General features: G+C 39.9%; 1 protein-coding gene across 4 annotated transcripts in view; it reads left to right on the top strand.

The window, feature by feature from the left end:
- The window catches only part of Grb10 (growth factor receptor bound protein 10), a 106,930-nt gene that overhangs the window by 43,448 nt on the left and 41,461 nt on the right, over nucleotides 1-22,021 (top strand). For all 4 annotated transcript variants that reach the window (NM_010345.4, NM_001370603.1, NM_001177629.1 and 1 more), the window contains exon 2: nucleotides 6,307-6,385. The gene's annotated coding sequence lies outside the window, so the exon portion shown is untranslated. The remainder of the gene's footprint in view (nucleotides 1-6,306; nucleotides 6,386-22,021) is intronic.

The following is a 22,021-nucleotide window of genomic DNA, read 5'->3' as shown; positions in this document are numbered from 1 at the left end:
GTCTTGATACCAGCACACACTGGATTGTACACGTACAACAGAGGAAGCTAAGCTATGTAACATCTCAGTGTAGGAGTATGAAACGTTATCAAACTCTACTATGAAAAACTGAATCTGATATCTGTATGTCTAATGTAGCAGAATGGGTGCTAAAGTTAAGCCATTGAAAATTGCTTTTGCTGATGCTGTCAAAAATAGCCTCCTTTGGAGATAGTTATGTTGAAGAAATGCCAAATGTTGAGTACTAGGGCTGTTCTATGCCTTTAAGAGGTTATAGTAGTTAGGTTAGTAGACAGGTCTAAGTGAGAACGGAGCATGCATGCATGTACACACCCACACGTCTTAGCACATATCTATTCATATATACACATATATGCACATATGAGACAATTTTTTTAAAATCTGGCCAGAAATGGCCCAAACATTTTCATGTTAGACTCAGCAGCTTATATAAATAGAATTATGAGCAAAAAGTGTAATTCCCACAGTTACAGATGAAAAACTATTGCCCTCCCTCCTTGATAGAGACAGCTGGCATGCTGAGCTTTTCTTCTCTCCGTTTGGCTCTTGGAAACTATTCTGGCCTGGGCTTCATGCCTGATTGCCATAAGTCTTTGCTCTCCCTTCCTTTGCCTTTACATAGTTATGTGTGTCATCTAAATAGGCAGGACCATGTGGGACAAAAGCATGGCTCTAGATCTTTTGTGGTGAGCGTTATAGCCATTGAGGCAGCTGATTTTGTACATCTTACCAGAAGAGGATTTAGAGCACCACAATTACAGCTTTCACCAAATTGTCTGTTATTGTAGGGAAAGTAGAAACAGTGACATCTTCTATTGTTAAGAGTAGATGGACTTACACCTGTGAATTATGGACTGGACACCTGGACAAAATCCCTTTGTTCCTCACCACCACCTTTGTTCTGGTAGGCCACCAAACAATATGTTTTCCAGAAAATGCTTAGATGAGAATTAATGTGAACTATATAACAGCAGTGGACATGAAAATGTAAAGGGGCTCCGTGGTTTTTACATTAATTCTTTTAAACAAAAATAAGTCAGGATGTTTTTGTAGGTCCTGTAATAGGCTACATATAGAAGGTATACATGGCTGTCTGGCACTTGAAGGGAGATTAAGAGAAGTGAGGATGACTTTCTACCTTTGAGAGAGCAGATTACAGAGCAGCAGATGAGCTTTACATAGTTGTCACTGGGGGCCTTATATATTAGATTTTCAGTTTGAATCTTCCTACAACTTTAACTGCATTTGAAGGAACACGGTAAAAACCCAGCACTGTTGGAGTTCATATGCCATCTTCAGAATAACCTGGTGGGGACTCAAGCATGGTGTACCAGTCATCCTAACTGATGTCCCAAAGTGCATAGAGGCTCAAACATTGGTTATAAACCAAGACATTATGGAAGGATAACAGCTAGTGTGTAGGTACTGACCTTTCCTTTGAGTTGGGCCCCACACCAACTTCTGCTACTTGTCCTTTTTTCCCGAGTCACTTTCCCAAGCTTTGAAACACTGGGTTCTTGATCAGTAGACTAGAAGAAATATTAGAATGGAAGAATAGTAGACTAGTAGAGTAGAAGAAACTATTCATTAGGCTAGGGTCTTGGCACTGTGATAGGGACAGAAGGAAGAGAGTTGCTGGGAATAACTGAGAACAGTCAGGAGACCAGCAGGTGAGCTCCAGACTTTGGCCAGCAAGAATTCCAAAGGGGTCTTCACACAGCACACTAATCTGGCTTATAAAACCAAGCCACTTCCCAGCTTTTGTCCATCCTTGGCTTACCTTGCTCCATTGGCCACCATTTCATGAAGCTAAAGGTCCAGGGATCTGATGGTACAGCCCAGGTAGTCTTGCTGTCTTACCACTGAGACAGAATGGAGCTGACCATCTTCACTGTCCTATTCCAGGCTTTTACATGAGTCCCACTCCACCATTTAGTGTAGTGTCCCAGATTGAGCCACCCAAGAGAAGGTGGGCTTTTCCTGTACCCTTTTCACAAAGACTTGTTTCTTTTGCTTCACTACTTGGATGTGCTTGGCAGGCCAGATTTTACTTTAGTAAGTACTTCCAAAACCACATGAATCTGAGAAGGTCCAGCAGTAACTAAGAAAGTGCCCTATAGGGCTTCAGGTCAAGAACTTCTGAAACACACTCCCAATCTTCCCATCTTTTTCTGGAGATAGACAGCATAGTAATTAAGAAGCATAGTCTAAAAAGTATTTACTGTTAGCCTATCCTTCAAACAAGAACCCCAGCTTCCCTCTCAAGCCCCCGCCAGGGCCTCCCATCTAGGCAGACTGTGCCTGCCACAGGCCACCCTCTCTCTCCCCTGCCCAGTTCTATCTTGGTGGAGGCCAGGAGGTTAGGAAGCAGACATACAGATAAACAGAAACTACCCTGAAGAGGAAACCTTTCGTCTAGCCATGCTGCTCGTTCCCTCACTCCTGGCAGTGTGACATTGTTTGCCTCGGAATGGTGGGCAGACATTTGCTCTTGAGCTTGTGGGTGTTGATGCCACAGCCAGTAGGTAACTTTACTCCTCTGTCTTTGGGGGTTTGGTTTCATTTTTAAAATGCCATAATTTTTAATACACAAGCTTATTGTTTCTAATTGAAAAACCTGAAATATGAACTGCTCTAAAATTAAAAACTTCACTGTAAGAGAGAGAGAGAGCGTGCAATCAGAAAATCTGCCCCTGCCCTTGTATACAATTAATAAAAGTATGGCATATGTTTACTGTAAGAAAAAGGTGTGTGTGACACATAACTAAATTCGTGTTTTGTCCTGAATTGTATCCCTAAGATCTATCTATCTGGGCACACATACTCCAAAATATTGTTTTTTGAACATGAAAAACTAGTCTCCGGCATTTCAACTAAGGCTCACTCACCTTGAGTTAGGTCTTCTTAGCTTATAGAGACAGAATTCTTAATTTTAAAGGGTGTCTTTTTTTTTTTTTTCAATCTGGGATTTTACAAACACATGCAGTTCTCAGTGAGATTTCATGATTACATCACATTTAAACAGTTGCTTGCGACAACATGAGTGTTGCCAGATGAAGTAGAAAATATCCTGGGAAGCTGTAGATAAGCTACAGATAATGTTTACAGTAAGCACTATGTAATATTTGGTTGTATACTTATACCAAATAATTTTCTCTCTGGATCACAGATTTAACTGGGCATGCTGTATTTCTAAGTCTACTTTATACTATTGCCTTCGTTCTGTTTGCAAGCTGCTTGTCTTTGAAGTAGGTGCGTCCATGTAGCCCAGTGCGCTTGTGATGCCTGAGGTTTCTCAGAGGAAATGCTGTGCTGAATGCATGAGAGGGTCTCAGACCTGAGTGTTTATAGGACACAGCCAGGTGCTGTCAGGTGGAGCCACGTCTGTGGTGAGGGGATATATTTAAGCACAACTGTATGAGATCTGAACCAGTCTCCTGGAAATGATGGCTTTGTATACCTTGGTCTATGCTTCCCAGTGCTCTTGTGAACTACTTCCAAGCTAGTGGTCCGATAGTGGTATTTCCATTGGTGGTACTACTCATTCAAGGACATATTTTAGATGAGACACTTTAACATTTCAAATAAACCTTAAAATTAAAGCCATGCCATGGATATATTTTGAGAAATATATTCTTTGGCAATTTTATCATTGTACAAACATCATAGAATATAGTTATACAACGCTAACTGCTTGAGGTCCCTGCATACTTGGGTTGTATGGTATAGCCACTGTAAGACACTGTATGAATGAAGCTATGTGCTCTATGACTTTAAAATCTGTGTTAAATCTTTCCTGGCTCAGAAATTTGCTTGGAAGAAAATGACTAAGATGTTCATGTAAAAGAAGTGAGAAAGGAAATACTCTGCTGATGATAAAAACCTGTTGGCAGGCTGTGTGAGTGGAAAATGCAGGGTGTCAACCCAAAAGCAGACAGATGTGTTGAACTGATGAGTAGGGAGCTGAGAAGGACGGGTGTGGGTGGGTGGGTGCTCTCGCGAGAGGGTGTGCAAGTGTGAGCAGTAATTAATGTGTACCCAGCAACCTAGAGCAAAAGGAAGGATTGGGTGACAAATAGTGCTGTAGTTTGCAAGTGATTTGTTGCCCGAAGGCTCTTGTTAAGGGTTTTCTCTTCTAGGTGGCACCATTGGGAGTTAGTGGAACCTTCTGGAGGTCAAGCCTAGGGGGAGATGATGGGGACCTGCCCTTGAGGGGAGCCCCTTCTTTGTCTTTGGCTCTCTTTTTCCACTTTCCTGAAAGTCTTGGCTGGGAGGTGAGCGGGTCACCATGGACTCCCTGCGGTTGCCACCTGTCATCTCTAGATGTTCAGAAGCCATGGAGCCAACCAGTTGTGAACTGGAGTCAAATTAAATCTTTTCTCATAATAAGTGTTATCTTGGGTGTTTGATATAGTAACAGAAAACTAGCAAATACAATTTGGTTTATGTAATATCTGTGAAATCTCTCTACCTACTGATCACCAAAATAAATGTCAGATATATAAAAGAGTAGTTCATCAAGTCAGAAAGAAAATTAAAGTAAAGTTGAAGTAGATTTAAAGAAAGACAATTCTCAAGATGAAAGTAAATGGCCAGTCTGTGAAATCGCACCCCAACTAGAGCAAGAACTCAGGCATACCATGCTTACTTTGAGATACACTTCTGAGATTTGCTCAGTGGGTTTAATAGAGTAGCAAACTTCATATTGAAAACATGAGTTCAGCTCTAGTTGAATGAAGAATTATGTGTAAGCAAAGATCAAAGAGAAACTTACAGAAATTTAGGAAAATGAGGCCAGTATGACTTCTCTGTTTTTTACCCCCTTTCCTATTCGTATTGTTGGAGTTGCTACAGTCCTAGTTCTTAGGCAACTTGATACCTATGGTCAAGTCCCAAGAAACTCAGCAACCCTTGCAGTGCTCCATTTCCTGTTGTGAGTAATGAGACACTGCCAAGTGGATAAACCATGATGGATTTTGTGTTTGTTCATAGTCCATAGGCTCACAGACTGAGGTGTTTCTGCTGCCTAACCATTTTAGTTTAGTTGTTTGAATCTGTGGGGGGCATGACCAAATGCATTGACAGCCAACTGTATATTCTGAAATATTCTTGACACTAACAGAGTAAGAATCTCATGCTGTAGCAGTTTGGCATGCTGGGAACAATGGATAGGTACAAGGTTGCTATTAATCAGTTGTAGATGATCTTCCCTCAGTCTATGATTGTTCTGCTTAATAGGTTTTTGACGTTATCGTTGTGTAAAGGCAATATGCATTCAACAGACACTTTGAATTTTAAACTTGGATCATTTCTTAGACTAATGCTGTGTTGTATGGTGCTGTCTTGCTATGCTGGGTAGTGGATATGAGCCACAGTTCCTGCTGAGTCTCTGGGTCAAGAGAAACAAGAAGTCCTCTGTAGTGATCCATGTCTCAGGTGCAACGTGAAGTTGGTTGGATATGTTCAGTGCACGTATCACCTCAGACATTTTTCATGTAGGTTGAATCTACTGGGATATGAGCCCACTGCAGTCAAAGTGGAATCTGTGCCCTGCTTGTAACTATATATTAAGTAGACTTAAACGAACATTATGTGCTTTTGGCACAATTCAAAACCTTTCTAACTACAGAAGTAGTACATGTGTTTTCAAAATGTTCACAGATTTTAAAGATTTATAAGAGATTGTTGACATCTGACTACCAAGAATTAATCACTGCTCTTTTTTTGTAAGCATATGGATATAAGTAGCATATTTCTGCCCATATTTTAACGTTTCTTTCACCATCTTGAGGTATTTCTATGAAGATACTTTTCTCAAATTATATATGTGCTGTTTTAATGTTTGCCTAAGACTTCGTCCTCATTCGGCATGCCACTGAGTTCCCTGTCCTTTGCAAGGAGCTCTTTATGATTCCTCTCTGGATGTTTCTGGCCCAGGAACGCCAGTGTTGGATACTTAGCAGCTCTAGAAAGTGTGTGTGCTCCACAGAGTGTTCATTGTTGACATTCATTGCCCGTACTGAGCATTCGACAGCTGTCCTTTTTAATTACTCTTCAGAGAATTCTACAACAGAGATAAAAATCCAGCCTCTAACTCCCTTGACAACCGATTACCATTTGCCACCATTGCTTGCCTTCCACGGCGCTTTTTCAACTCTCTTAAAAGTATATATTTAAAAAAAATTTTTTAATTATAAATTGGAAGGGAAGAAGTAGCTGAACACAAGGAGCCAGGCGGGTGCGACACCTCCCTTCACTCTGTTGTCTCTCTTTTTTTTTTTTTAGGACAAAGTGGGGCAGTCAACGTCCAAACCCGAAAACCTAGCTAAGTCTGGGTTTTCGCCACAACAAAGAAGCCAACCAGGTAAGAACAGCCTAACCTTACAAGTGCTCAAGAATTTCATAGTTGTCTTTGGTATCCATGAGGTTCCAGGATTCCCTGTAGATGGGAAAATGTGAAGGTGACTGAGTGTTTATTACACAGTGTACTAAAACTCAAAGCCTGTGCTCATCCTCCCATGCACAGGACATCTGCTACAATGCTTGTCATCCCTGATACGGTGTGACACTGTTGGAACACCTGTCACACTCTTGTTTAGGGAGGCAATGGCACAGAAAAAAAATCTGTGTGTTTAATACGATTAGAATTTTTCCAAGTATTTTTGATTTGTGCTTGGTTGAACCTATAATTGTAAATCCTAGGGATACAGAAATCCAATTGTATTTTCTAAAATGTTCCTGACATTAATAGAATAAAACTCTAGCATCTTCCTTTTCTCTTAAGGTCAAAAGATTTAAAATACATAAAATTATATATTTTCTTTTTTAAGACTTATTTTTTATTTATATATATATGAGTGTTCTATTTGTATGCCTGTATAACAGAAGAGAGCATCAAATCCCATTATTATGGTTGTGAGCCACTCTGTGGTTGCTGAGAATTCAACTCAGGACCTCTAGAAGAGAAGCCACTGCTCTTAACTGCTGAGGCATCTCTCCAGCCCTATATATTTTCTTTGGATGAGCAAACTTCAGTGAGTCAAAGGTTAAATTCTGTTTTGTGGGAGTTATCTGGGATTCACCTCTCACTGGATTCTGCAGAAAGGCAACTCGCCATTGCCTATTGAGGTCCCTCTCCAGGGAATCCTCTCTTTTAACTTTGGGGTCCTTTCACCCTGAGAACTGCTGAGTTGTCTGTTGGATAACTCCACAGCAAAATCCTGTGCATTTGGGCCTTTTCGTGTTTTTCAGCTATACTAGTTTTGCATGTATATACTCTAGGATGGAAGAGAGATATATTCTCTCTTCCCTTTTCTCATTCCTTCTATATACTGTTGGATTTCTGAAAGCATCACTCTGGGAAAGAAGGAAATGTCTCTATATGAATACAAAAGTAATTTGGTAAATTAGATCTGATAAATGGAAACTTTCATCAAGAATGAAGAATCTGATCCTGACATGAAACTGGGGGAATGCACATGGCCCTTTGTTGGGCTGCTGGTGAGTTTAAGTCCAAAAAGTCATATGGTTTGGAGCAGATAGGAGCTAAAGTAATCATATTTTTTAATTGTTTCTTGAAAAAGAAGATGACATTTAACAAATAAATGCTGAGGTGTACCTTGTAATTAACTAAGTGTTTTCTCAAGCATTAGGCAGCTCATAAAAGAGACATAGTCTGTCGCAGACAAACACAGGTTCACACTTCAGAACATTTTCAAATAATAAGTATAATATATTTTATATAAGATAGATATAAGATGTAAGTATAAGAGTACATGTTTGTTAGGACAGATTTGAATTTTAACTCAGTATAGCTGACCACTAACAAATGATCTCATTGAAGTTGAGATATTCCATCCAGGTCTTATCTGGAATTCTCAAGAACTTATCTCTTTTCCTTTGTCTTTACATTCTACTCTCAACTACTCATAGACAGTCTGTAGAGTTGGCTTCCTGTGAGTTCATTTTGCTTCTCTTATGAGGTATGTAGCATCCAGTGGAAGCTAGAATGTTGATGTGTCACAGAACCAGAAATAAGACTTAAAGGGAAAAGGATCGTGTTTTCATATGAAATGCCTATTCAGAGTTTTAACCTTTAAGCACACCTGTGACATTGGCTTCCCTTGGTCCTCCTCTTCATATAGCATGTAAAGCCAGAGAGCCAAAGAAAGGCCTGGTAGTGTAGCCACAGAACCAACAAGAACAAATAGAGATTAGTCCAAAGTAATGAAGCCAAAGAAGGTCTAAAGGGAAGAAATAGATGTCCTCTAACACACCATGAGACTGATGATAACCTACTTGGGCATAACACAACAGATGTCAAATAATCTGACTTACTTTCAAAGCACTGAGGGAAAGGTAACTATCTAGAATTTTATACCAATGTATCCTTTCTAGTAGGACACAATGAAACTTTTTCAAGCAATTCTTCAGAAAACAAGTTACTGGCAAGCTTTGTTGAAAGAAGGATTCAGGGCTGGGCAAACATAAATGAGTAGTAGAGCTCTTGCTTATCAGGCATATGCCCAGGGTTTTATTTCTCATATTGAAAAAGGCTGTCAAAAATGTTACTTCAGGAAAGGGGAATAGGAGCATTCAGGGAAACATGGCAAGCAGGAAACAGTGTAGTGGAGAGAAACTAGTGTGATATTGTTAGTGCAGTACCATGCAAATAGTTGAAACAGGGACAAAGTGAATACCATGTACACAGATTTTGGAAGTCTTCAGGGAGTATGAGTCAAACCTAAAGAGAATCTTGTTAAGAAAAGTAAAATGTCGAACAATTTGTGAAAAGGTAAATTTGATTATGCATTTGAAAATATTAAATGCAGCTAAAAGTTGACTATACTTACTAAAAGAACATATATATATATATATATATATATATATATATATAGTTACTGAGCAGAAAAAAATTGAGAATATTTTTTCTTTAAAAAATCAAATAATGCCATATAGAAAAATAAGAAAAAAATAAGACAGGAAAGAAAAAAATGAAGTCCTATAGAACATACAAGATAGTAGGATAGTCCCAAGCATACCCATAACCGTATTCACAGACTCACGTTCAAGATTCATCTCAACCCTTACACCCAGCAGACACTCTAGAATCTTCTCTAAACCTGTGTAGCTTTTCGGAAAAGTTGACCATATATGGAAAGTTGCAGTAAATTTTAAGCAATCCATTTCACGCAAGCCTCGTTCTTTGACCTAGTGTGATTAAATCAAATGTCAAAACAAAACACGTAACATGTTTGTAGAAACTTTAAAACAAACTCTTATTTCACTCATGGCCTACACAGGAAATCATGCTGGAAATGCTAGTCGTTTAGAATGGAATGGGCACGAGTGCATGGCAGCGAGAAAGTGTGTCTGCACGCTGCTCAAGGCTGTGTACAACCTAACCTCCGTGTTCCACAAAGGAGGATTACTGAAACTAGAAGAACGTATATAATAATAAGTCTGAGAAGTTCCAAAGAAAGCAATTACAAAAGTTAAAATAGGAACTCATTGAAACAAAAATAGATCAGTAGACAACAATGGAAGCAAAGCTAGTCTTTTGTGTTAATAAATAAACAGTTATATCACGGTACGCAGGCCTGTATGGAAGCAAACCATATCAGTAGAGGCTGGGGTTTTAGAAAGAGGAAAATCTTGAGCAGTGAATGTGAAAGTACAGATAAATGATTGCAACAGTCTAAAAGCATAGCTGCTCTCGAAATAGACAAATCTTTGTGTATATGTGATGCTGAGTATTGAACCCCTAGGGCCCCAGGCATACTAGCAAGTGCTCTACCAGTGAGCTGAAACCTAACGCCAGAAACAAAACATCTTAAATAGCTCTGGAGGAACGGGAATCGGTGATCAAGACTCCTTCCTTCAATAACACGTACAGAGTTTGCAGATGACTATTACAAAATTTTGAAGGAACACATATGACCTGTCTATGCAGACTGTTTCAGAGAGAGATAGGCACAAAAACACTCCTACTGGAAGCGTATTGATAAGTATGTGTGAAATAGTACTAGAAGTCAAAATTATAGGCCTGTTTCATATTTTAACACTTTTTAAAATCTAAATAACTCACTAGTTGATCAAATTCCTCCCTCATGATGAGAGCGAACAGTGCATGTAGCATGCATGCTATTATTCTCTTCTGTTAAAAAACAAACAAACTTTAGCTCTTGTAAATAGAAAAGACATTGTCACGTAGAAAAGGTAGCAAAGAGCCTGGACAGGCGATCTGCAGAAGCATCAAGCATGCTGTCTTCCTTTCGGATTCTGAACACTCATCTCACACTAAAACTAAGGAAACCAACTGAGTGGAAATCAAGGAAGCCGATGCTCTGAGGGAGGTTTCAGGGAATACAAGGGCACAGTCCCTCTTTCAAGTGTGTCCAAGTGCAATGTTCATCTTCCCTCTTGGCACACACACAGCACTTGAGAGTGTGGTGAGCAGTCCTGGGATGTACAGCTCTCTGGCCGTGCAGTACAGAGGCCGTTCCCTTCCTGGGAGAAAGTGGATCTGTTTGTCTCCAGGCAATCACGAAGCCCCACAGTAGCCTTCGGGGTGCCTTCCTAGGGCTTTCCCCAAACCACCATCCTCTTGTCCCCATAGCCAGAACCAAATTCAGTGTATAAGGTTCTCGGGCTATTTGGCTGACTAGGACTAGGACACTATGTTATTCCTTCTTGCTTCCTTAATTTCTGATATTGACTTTAGGATTAAAAATATGTGGGACCCAGAGTTGCCAGTTCCTTACAAGGGACCTAATGTATAGAATAAAAGATTAGCTGTGCCTTTCCTTGACCTCTTACTTCTCTCTGGCAAAGAGGATTTGTCGTTCCTGTTTGGTTATCTCATTCCTAACATAAGCTGCTTATTTTTATGTGGCAGTTGCTAAAAACACTCCATGTATTTCTTAGCTGCACCAACAGAAAGGGCTACATTTTACTTCAAAATTGGCTCATTTTCTAATACTTAAAACTACTTAACAATTTTTAAGAAAAACCTCTTTCTTATAGAAAAATATATAAAATTAAATTTTATCATTCTAGCCATCTCAAGTATATAATTCAGTGCTGCTCTTTTTATTCACAGTGTTGTACAACCATCATCAATATCTATTTCTAAAACTTTCTTAGCACTCCAGCAGAAACTCTGAGCCAATTAAACAATAAATCCTCCTACCTCTTATAGCCTCTAGCCCATGTGCTGTCTTTCTGAATTTTAAAGTTAGTCTATGTTCACTTATAGCCTCGTATCTTTTATTACTAAATAATATTCTGGCATGTTTACCTCCATTCATCTGTAGATAGATGATTATTCAGTTAGCTTGTGAGTGTTTAAATCTCTAGATTTCAAGTCTCATGGGCATATACTTAAGGGTTGCCAGAATTTTCCTCACTTCTTTCCTAATGCCTAACACCTTTGTTAGAGTCAGGATGTTAAAACCGTGAGTGAATCATCTCTAGTTCTTTTCGCACCAAATCACTAGTGTCTACATTCCTTCTGCATTATGGAAAATTAAATAGTTCTTGCCATACCAGATAATGACACTTGTACATCATGGTGATTGTTCTGGTATCAGATAACATGAGGAATTATAAACTCTTAGATTTGTCATGACTTCTTTGCTGTCATCTACATTGACCTCTCTGTTCTAAAAAATAAGTTCTCAAAGCTAGTAAGAACGTATGATTCATGGTTTAGTTCATCGAATCCATCTCGCAGTCCTATGAAGTAGAAGTGTTACTAGGGCCATATTTATAGGGAGGAAACAGGCCAGAGTTAGGAGCAATGTCCAGACCCCACCATTTTGTGAGTGCCAGAGTTAGACTTGAACCCAGGCTGGTTGGCTCCATTCTCTGAACCGTCTGTCCCTTTGTTCTTTCTGGTCTCCATATTAGAACTTGTTCCTTATCTGAATCCACTACTGCTTTCCTTCATTTTTGATTTTTGAGATTTTTATGTGGCTCACAGTAAGATTTTGACCATGGGCTTCTTCCGAGCAGCAGAGAAGATGTCTCCCATCCCTGCTGTCACCTCTACACAGTAGTAAACAGTGGTCTCCCATTAATTGTGCCTCTTCCTTCCTACTTTTAAGATCATTTATCTTCATAAGGAAGATTGGGACAAACAGGCATTGAGGAGTTTGCATTCTCTGTCTTTGGCTAGTGTCAAGCAAGCAGCCGAACTCTTGCTCCTGGTCCTTATTTAGAGCAAAACTGATAAAAAACATTGTCATCTGTTGCCATTTCTCAAGTCTTAGCTGTTCTGGGCCTTGTCTGCGCTGCTCTGCCAGGTCACTCCACTCTTTTGTCCCTTTGAGCAGATGATTGGGCTCCATTAATGTTTCGTGTCTCCTTCAACTGTCAGGATACTCAAAGTTTAGTAGAGGGCTTGAGCCAAGCAACTCTTCCTGTTTCCCTGGCAGGTTTACTTTTCATTCTGATTGCTTGCTGGGAAGTTCTTCTGTGACTTCTACTCATGAATCCCTTCTTCCTCTATGATACAAGTATCTGTTGCTTACCAAGACCATGTGAGGAACAGGGATGCAGCAGTGAGCCTCACACTATTCTAACTTACCAATCATATAATGTGGACCATTTTGTCCAATAAAGTCCCTTTCAAGTGGAGCAGGGAACAATTTAGAAATAAGTAATTCTTTCATTTAATTATGATCAATGATAAGACAGTCTCTTCAAATCTCTTCTAAACTAGAGGCCATTCAGAATTACTGTCTTGAGAAACACTAGAGGAGAGCCTCAGATCACTTCTTTTAGAATAGATAATGTTTACTCCACAGTGAAGACTTTCTCTAAGACACTGATGCATGCTGGTCTGCAGTGAGTCTTCACAGAGAAGACATTTCAGTGGAGTTAAGCACTGTTAGCAGAGATAACCAATCAATAGCTATTAGAATCTAGCATCTGCTAACTACCTCATTTTCTGCTTTACCACTTAGCACACATGTGGCTGGCCACTTTGACTCTAGATTCAACTTTTATTTTATACTAGAAGTCTCTGGTTTAATAATTCTACAAGATGAAGTTAGAGCACGGGTCCTTAACTCATCTATCTTTTTGGCTATCTTTTTAAATAGTATACTTTCATGCCTAATAACTGGAATTTGGTTGCACAACTCATAGCTTCTTTTGGGGTAGTGAATGACTGCATCCTGGCTCCTAATGTAAGGACAATGGAAAGAGTTGGCATTTGTCTACCTCATGGTTTACCCTGTGGCACTTTTCTAAGGAATGGAAGAGTGGAGATGTAGCTAACCACAGAGTTTGACAACTATGACTGGATGTCTAACTTCCTGAAAGACTGTAGCTTGATTAACTTAACCACCATTTAGTACCTACTGTGTGCCAGACCCCACTGTTAGGTGATGAGGCAAAAATGAAAGAACTTAGTTCCAGCTGTCTAGAAATTCAAGTTTAATGACAAAGGGAGATAGAAGATTGAAATCCATGTCAGGTGAGAAAGGAACTAAAGAAAGTAATTAACATGTAATAAGGTAATGTGTCCAACTTTTGACTTAGGTGATACATTGTTTATTCTTTACTATAAAATACCATAACCAAAAGCTGCTTACAGACCACTTTATTTTGGGTTATAGTTCCAGAAGGGAGTCCATAATGGTGGGAGCATAGCCGCAGTCAGTCAGAGCAGGAAGCTGGCTGATCAAATTTCCATGAAAACTCAGGAAGCAGAATGATGGTTTTAACCAAACATAGGAAGCAAAGAGGGAGCTGGAAGTGATCTGAGGCTATAAACCCCTAAAGCCCACCCCCAGTGATGAGATTCCTCCAGTAAGGCTGCACCTCCCAAAGGTTCCGTTACTCTCCAAATGGTATAACCATCTGGGAACCAAGTGGGAGGCATTTCTCTTTCAAATGGCCCATAGGTCATTTGTTAGTCTCCATTGGGGTAATTGAATGACTCAGCCCCATTTCTCTACCTGGAAAAAAGAAGTAGAAAAATGATAACTTGACTGGTTTGGTAGGAATATTAGAAATAGCTAGAAAAATAGCCTGACCTGTGACATGTGCCACATAGAAATGGCACCTTGTAGGTACAGAGAAAATGGCAGCTCCGTTTTGTCCTTGTCATTACTAATTGCAACCTAGGGCAGAAATAAAAAACATTTTTCCTATCTGCATCTAGCTTATGAGGTCTGCATGGAACTTGTTCTATCAGGATACACATCTGTCACACTCTGAGGAGAGCCTTTGCTCCTGAGTCAATTCTTTAAGAAGGTGCTGCTTGCCTGGCTGTGGTGGCTCATGCCTTTAATCCCAGCACTTGGGAGGCAGAGGCAGGCAGATTTCTGAATTCAAAGCCAGCCTGGTCTACAGAGTGAGTTCCAGGACAGCCAGGGCTACGCAGAGAAACCCTGTATCTGGAAAAAACAAAAATTAGGTGCTGCTTAGGGCCATGTATTTATTTTTCATAACATAAAAACTGTTCTGAAAAGAGCAAGCATTCGTTTAGTAACTGTCATAATCCCTTCAGACTACTACAAGCCAGTCCCACAGCTTGGGTGGCATATAAGTAACAGAGATGTACTGCACTCACCTCTGCAGACTGGAAGTCCAAGATGGAGGCCTCTGCAAATGCAGCACCTTCCTCATTACTGCCTTCTGGCTGTGTTTGCAGCCGTGGGAAGGGCATATGTACCTGATCCTAGTTCTAATACAAAGCCCTCCTGACCTAATCACTTACCAGAGGTCCCACCCACCAATACCATGGAACTTGTCTCTAGTACCATTCAGACCTTAGCAGGAACTCCGTTCTAGTATTCCCTTAGCTAAGCCTTAGAGAGTGGGATTCATACCTCCCAGTGCATTCCAAGAGCATGTTGTAAACATGAACCCCAAGTGATCCTGCACTTTGGGCATATTAGGAGGTGGCTCTGGGTGTTCTAGTCTACACAGCCCTGGTCTGAACCTGCTTTGCTGGTGATGCTGCAGTCTAGTCTGTTCTAGAAGCCAGCTTTTGTCTCCTGGGTTTTTTGGTTCTGGGCTTTCCTGGGATGGCTTTCAGCCTCTGATGCCTTAACACTGAGACTCTTCTGAGAGCCGAGTGCCCTTTCTACGACTGCCTTGCCTGTAAACAGAGGTGGCGTCAACTTCTCTCTCTTAAGCACTGAGCAGACCCATGCTGGGAGGAGTGCTGGCCTCTGGAGTGTGTTTATAGACCAAGAACTTCACTCTGCCAAGAATTCCTTCATCTGAGGATACAACCCTGCTGTACCTTCCCACTTCCCCCTAAGCTGAAGCCAAAAAACATCCCTTCTTGAGCCGACCCCTTTCAGTTGGGAGTCCATGCTCACATTCCTACAGGACATACTACTCCCTGATAGGTGCCACTTAACCTAGAGCAGGTTTTAACTTCATAGATGGAATTACTTTTCCAAAAGTTGTTTAAAAAAAAAAAGGGATTTCATATCCTTCCCTGCTACTTTATATTTAACACCATAACTCTTTTCCAATGCTTGTTGAGTAAGTCTTCGTTATGTTTGGATTTTTTTTTTTTTACTGACATAAGCATTACACATATTGATAGGTACCATGTGATGTTTTAGTGCATGCATACATTGTATAATGTTCAAGTCAGGATAAACGTTCTTCTCAAATAATTAATCTTTGTGGTAGGCATTTAAAAATACGAAATGCTTCATGAATAGTATAGAGACATGGAGCTTGTCTATTTTAACATCTGTATCTCAGTACCTAAAAGAGGTTGGATAGGTAGTTTGTACTCACTTAAATATGTGTTGAATGAGGCAGCATTGGGTAGGTGAATAGATTTTGAATTTATGGAGTTAAGTTCTTAAGTGTACAGTGTTTCTATTTAATATGATGATAAATATTCCTTAGTGTCTCGTTTGGTTTTAAAACATTGACTCTTTGAGAGCTCAATACCCATGAGTGACAGACTTTTGGGCCATAACCTTGAGTTTCCTTTTCCAGTTCAGTGTTCTTAAACTAATATTTTTAGGGTTGATGGAAAATGGAAACCTCTAAAGTGACAAGTTATTTATATGGTTTCTTGTACCCAGGCTTCTGCCTGATTTATGATGTAATAGAAAAAGTAGAAATTGAAATGAGAAGGTTGAAAAGAAACAGTTTAAATTGCTAAGGAGGACTTGAAAGACACAGTTTATCGCTGTCTTTTTGGAATTTTATTTTGTAGATTGTGCATACATACAAGATATCTTCTAAAAGTAAAAATAGAAATTGCATGGCTGTATCTGTGCTTTTGAAATGTAGTTTGCAGCTCAGGTCTTTGGTTCTCATTTGGCAGGGTGAAACATTTTGGTAGTGGAAAATTCCTTTTCTGTGTTGTATGGGTCTTTGGTGCAGAATCCAAGTCACCTTAAAGAACTGGAAAGAGACTTAGTAATGTCCAGGTGCTTCCTTGAGCACTGTGAGAGGATACTATAAAATCCAAGGAAGGACACTTTCCTATGGGACACTTATTGAACACTGGGTGCCAGTTCTTTAGCTTTAATGAATGGAATCATTGAGTAAAATAAGTAGCTTTCCTTATTTATTTTAAATGGAATTATTTACAGATCCCTAAAACATAGTTTTAAAAATAAATCTCATAGGAATCAAAGTACAAATCAATTAATCATTTTGTTACTGTTTTGTTGTTGTTGTTGTTGTTGTTGTTGTTGTTGTTGTTAGAAGGTGGGTGATTTAAACAACCACTTCCTGCCACTATCCTGAGTAGTGACCAAGCATTACTTTTATACTGAAGATTCGTTTTTCTGAGGAAGAGGATCCCATGCTAACTGTAACTCACTTAAGAAACAGACAGCATTTCTGTGCCCCTGTAGCAAGCCAGTGCTCTCAGTACCTGGAGAGGCTAAGACTCCTTTGCCTCAGGGTTTTTCCTGTTCTTGTTTTGTCTCCTAACTTGAGGATTTCCTTCATTACCTTAAATTGATTTTCTCAAGGATTCCCTGTGACATTTCTCCCTGGCTGCACTGGTATCAGCACTGTTCACCTGAGGCCATTCTGAAGTCTGACTTGCATGAGTCCAGACCTATGATAGCCATCATGAGCAACATCCATGCCTGTCTTGCCTCAATCTCCTCAGATGAGGCATGTTTGAGAGGGGAATGCTGGGCAAGTTGAGAAAAAAAATAGGGAAGTGGCTCTAAATTGGGGATAAAGAGACTCTTAGGGTTTTGCTCCACACAAGGATCAAGTGCACAGGGGCTAGGATCAAGAACCCAGAACAAGTGGGCCCTGGGTGGTGAGTGAGCAGCTCTGAGAGAGGAAGGTAACATAAGGCTAGAGCAGGGTTCTGTCTTTGAAGTCTGAGCATGGAACATTGCTTAATTCTAGCAGAGGCCTGCCTAAATAAAGCAATAAGACTGGGACCTTAATTGCCCATGTTTGAAGGTATCTTAAAGTCTTAAGTTTAAAATTGCTTTTTTATTGTTTTTTTTTTAATGTAGGAACTGTTAGAGCCATGTGTGGTTGTACATGCCTATATTCCAAAGACTTGGAAACTGAAATAGATAGCCAGAGCATGTCTCAAAAAAACAAAGCAAAAGTAGTCATATTGGTGTGTAGCCATTACCCAGGTCTAGCCACAGAACTCTTCTCCAGGTGCAACTCTAAACCCATAAATGCCAGCCCTTATCCTCTCCCCCTAGACTCTGGCCACCTCAAACCCTCCCTTCTCTTTCTTTCTAGATATGTGTAGTCTTTTTCATTTGTACACATATATTTCAAGATCCCTAAAAGCTATAGATGCTTGTGTTTCAAGTACAAAATGGTGTTGGGTTTGCTTATAAAATAGGAACACTTTATATATGTTACTACTTGATTATTTATAACACCTAATTCTATAGAACTATAGGCTATAGGCTATACTGCATTGCTTTAGAAGGATGGCAAAAATCATCTGCAGATATTTAATGTACGTGTATAGATTTTTCCCCCAAATGTTTTTGCTCTGTGGTTACTTGAATCCATGGACATATGAAATCTTAAAGGAAACTAATAGTACCTTCATTTATTTTTTTAACATCTTTCACTTAGTTATTAAATATGCTTAATAATAAAATATTAGTGAATTAGTGCTTCCCTTTGTAACATTTCTCACATGTTTAATTGATTGATTTCTGCCCCCTCAGATTGGAGTGTGAACAATGACAGTTGTTCAATACCAACAACTGTTTTTTATAGTGAAGTATTGTTCCCTAGGTCATTGTTTTTAGCTTCAAGTGTACTTTAAAAGAGTGTTGATAATCATTTCTGTCTTTAAGCCTTTTTACCAATTGCCACAAAATGACCAATCAGAAAACAAACAAAGTAGCATATATACTGATTTGTAACTGAGTTTTTAAAAGACTTTACAAAAACAGAAGGTGCTTAAAGAAGAAGATCCTCTTATTAGGATGACAAAAGGTAACATGTTCAGTTAACAAAGTGCTGTCACCAATTCTGGTCACACACTTAATCAGAAAGACCAAATACGTGCTGTGTGTCTGTATCTGACTCAAGTCCAGGAAAACGGCAGCAAAAACATGGTCCAAAATTAAGTACCAGAAATTTCTCAGGTAGACATGCTTTTTAATTCTTCCTTCCCTGTCATTAAGTCACATAGACACACAAGCTTGCCTATAGCTCTTCATTTCCCAAGAGATGTACAGCCAGGGCAAACAAGGAAGGTGGTGAGTGTTCCTGGGGGGCGTGGAGGGGGGCTTACTGTGAAGATTGGGCCACCACAATGGATACATCACATGCATAATGCAAATGTCTTTAAGACAAAATAATGTAGCGAAGAAAACCCAGAACCACCGTTAAGCTCCAGTTCACGTAGAAAAGACACTAGATGGTGCTATGAACCAAGAAGTGTGTTATTTGCTAAGGTACTAAGGTACGCACGCCCGCATGCCCGGGCGGGGAGAGCCTCCTCTGCTTGTACCTCTCCCCTCTCCGTACCCTTTCCAGATCAGCACACCTCACTTGACTTGGGGGAGATATTTGCCAGTCATGGCTTATGAGCCAAATAAGAATTTATTTAACTAAATTTATATGTATTTCCAATATTTCCAAACAGAACTAGCCTTGAGTTTGTTAATGACAGTGAAGCAAGAAGAGATGTGAATTTTAGATCAGATGACCTCAAATATTTGGGGCAAAGTCCATGCCCAGTTGCAACTTGGCTCTTTATGGAAGGGAGACAGCTACTAAGAGTTTTATTTGGCAGCCATGTTTGTTCAGGAAACACATTCTTACAAATTCATTGGAGGTGAAATTGCCTTTATGAAGCCATTTTTCTTTTCTTTCCTAGCATTCTTTCTGAAGAGGTACCCTTGTGGAACTTGTTTCATCAGAGCATATCAGTCTGTCTCCTTCTTCCACTTCTGTTCACTGGAAGAAAGCCTTTTCCAAATGGTTTATGATAGCTCTGCTCAGGTTCACGGGAGTACAAAACAGTTTAGCAGTTAGCCACACGGGTAGAAAAGACACACAAGGTCCTCACTGAGAAAAATATAAGCTTGTAGAACATTTACAAGAACTGAAAGTGAGGCTGGTAAGATAGGTCAGCGGGGAAAGACACCTCCAAGCTTGACAACCTGAGTTTAATCCCAGACCCACATTGTAATTAGAAGGAGAAAATCAACCTAGACGTTGTCCTCTATCCAGCACCCAACTGCTGTGATTCATGCCTTGCCATAAGTAAATATTATAATTTTCTAAAAAAAAATCTAATATAATTTTATTATATCTAACTCCAGTACTTAAAAAATAAAATTAGTGTAGACCCTTAAGAATCAGCTGTTTAAACATAATTTAGAAGATTTCATTTTTAGTCTACATTTGAATTTTAGGAACTTCAAGTAAAGTCTTATCAGTAATTGTAAAAAAAAAAAAAATCCGAACATATAACTTAGTAATTGTCCTCATAGGACATATTAAAGTTGGTTTTTGAGTAAACCATTGTAGAACTTTGAGGCTTTACTTTCATTTTGACAGCTCTGAAAAGCTTAAAGATTTGGAGGATCTGAGCATAGCAGCTATATTTGATTAGTGAAGACCGTAACCTGGTAATTGGATGTTCTCAGATTAGCCTGGTATCCTTTCAAAGACCACCCAGTACAGTATATTCAGATGAAGAAATTACCCACTCCAGAGGAGAGGACAGCAATCTGAACGTGTTGTCTCTTCTAGAATCTACCTGCTTTATATGAATAATATTTGAATAGTATCAGAATTGCTTTGGCTTTGGCTTTACTACAGAGAACCAACCCAGGAATTTACCTGTTCCCCAAAAAAGAAATAGGACAGGAGACACCAGGGACTGCCACCAGGGGTCGGCACAGCCAAAGACTACAGCAAGCCCAGGGAAAAATAGCCATGAATGATAATCTGCCAGCACGAACCAAGCCATTTCATTTTCTCAGAGGCTGGGAGCGCTGTCGGACCAGGAACTGTGTTGCCAGTGGGTTTCTCTAGGAATAGAGCAGTAGAAATAGGGAGGGCTCGGTGTCTTACAAGGCTCTTTTCTGTCTAAACGCTTAGGAAGTAGCTCTGCATGGAGCAAAACTTGGTTCTTTTAGTCAGTGAATGGACCTCTCTCTCTCTCTCTCACACACACACACACTCTTTAGTATAGTGAACTTTGCGTTTCACCCTGTGTTGCTTCCAAAATGATCTGTCATCATAGAAATGCTTACTTTTGAGTAGAAGCATGGGTAATTCTTAATGGTTCATTGTTAACAAAATAATTGTTTGGGGGACAAAATAATTTAAATATGTTAATTAACCCTGAATGTAGATGTGTCAGGCACAGATTCTGGAACTGTCCTGTCAGTGCCAGACTTATGAACTCTAATGTAACTTCTGTTCCCACTGAGGTCTTCTCCTTAGCCATCCTCTGGTTCCCTCCTTTCATAAGTGAACTAAATGCTGCTCCACTACTATATCTGGTGAGGCCTTTAAGAGGCATGTCCCTTCGGAAGACAGCAGAACCTGAAAGTGTAACCCCTACCCGCCCTACTAGAGTCTTAGATCCTTGTTACCTAGGCAACCCCTAGCTGGGCAAGTGCTCTGCTTTGACCCTCAGCAATTCCCTTTGTGATACTTAGTTTTTTGGTCATTATTAATTACCAGTTCATCAGTTCATCACTTTTGTCCATTTAGTACCTGACTATAGGGTTAATATGTGACTACTCAGAACCTTTGCTGTATCAAGATCCTCTTTCCCCTCCTTGCTTTATCTATATACAGGTCCTTGACTTCATTACCAATCCGAATGCTTGTGTGCACCTAACTACTTCTCTCTTGGGCCACAGCCCACTGCTCCCTCCCTCCTTGTCAGCATCTCTTACACATGGTGTCTGCTCTTATTGCAGCAGTGACTATACCAGTCACCACTATTTTCAGCAACCTGCTACCTTGACTCTCCTAATGACCTTGGAACCTGAACTGCCTAGATGCACCATGGGTCACTTCCGCTATTCAGTTTCCATAATGTTCTCTCTTATATCGCCAAACCGGGGCCATTCAATGTTCTGCTTCTGCCTGTATATTCCCATAATTGTGCTCTGTTCCTTCACCCACCAGAGAAGTACTAATCCCTGGAATGGACAGTTTCTTTCTATTTCTTACACCAAGCCAGGTATTCTTTAGTGGGTTTTAGTATCTTTTGTTGTCACATCCTTTAGTCTTAAGAAACAAGAGAGAAAGAAAGGCCACCTAAGACATCGTAGTGCTGAAGAACAAAATCCTAGGCAAGGACACTACCACAGAATTAGTGGATTAGTGGCCCAGCTAGATCTAGAAAGATCCTTGAGCCCATTTGTTGCTCATAGCCCAGGTCAAACAAGCATCTAAATCTATTATCAAATCCAAGATGCTTTCTACTGCTTAAGGTTTTGGGGGGTGGGGGGAGCAAGTAACTTCATTCCTTAAACATGCTTCCTTGGCTGGTAGACCAGTTGCTTGTTTGTGTTGTTTTTCT

This window comes from Mus musculus, chromosome 11, assembly GCF_000001635.26.
Source record: "Mus musculus strain C57BL/6J chromosome 11, GRCm38.p6 C57BL/6J".
In the NCBI taxonomy this organism is placed as follows: domain Eukaryota; kingdom Metazoa; phylum Chordata; class Mammalia; order Rodentia; family Muridae; genus Mus; species Mus musculus.
This window is presented reverse-complemented; position numbering and strand designations above follow the sequence as displayed.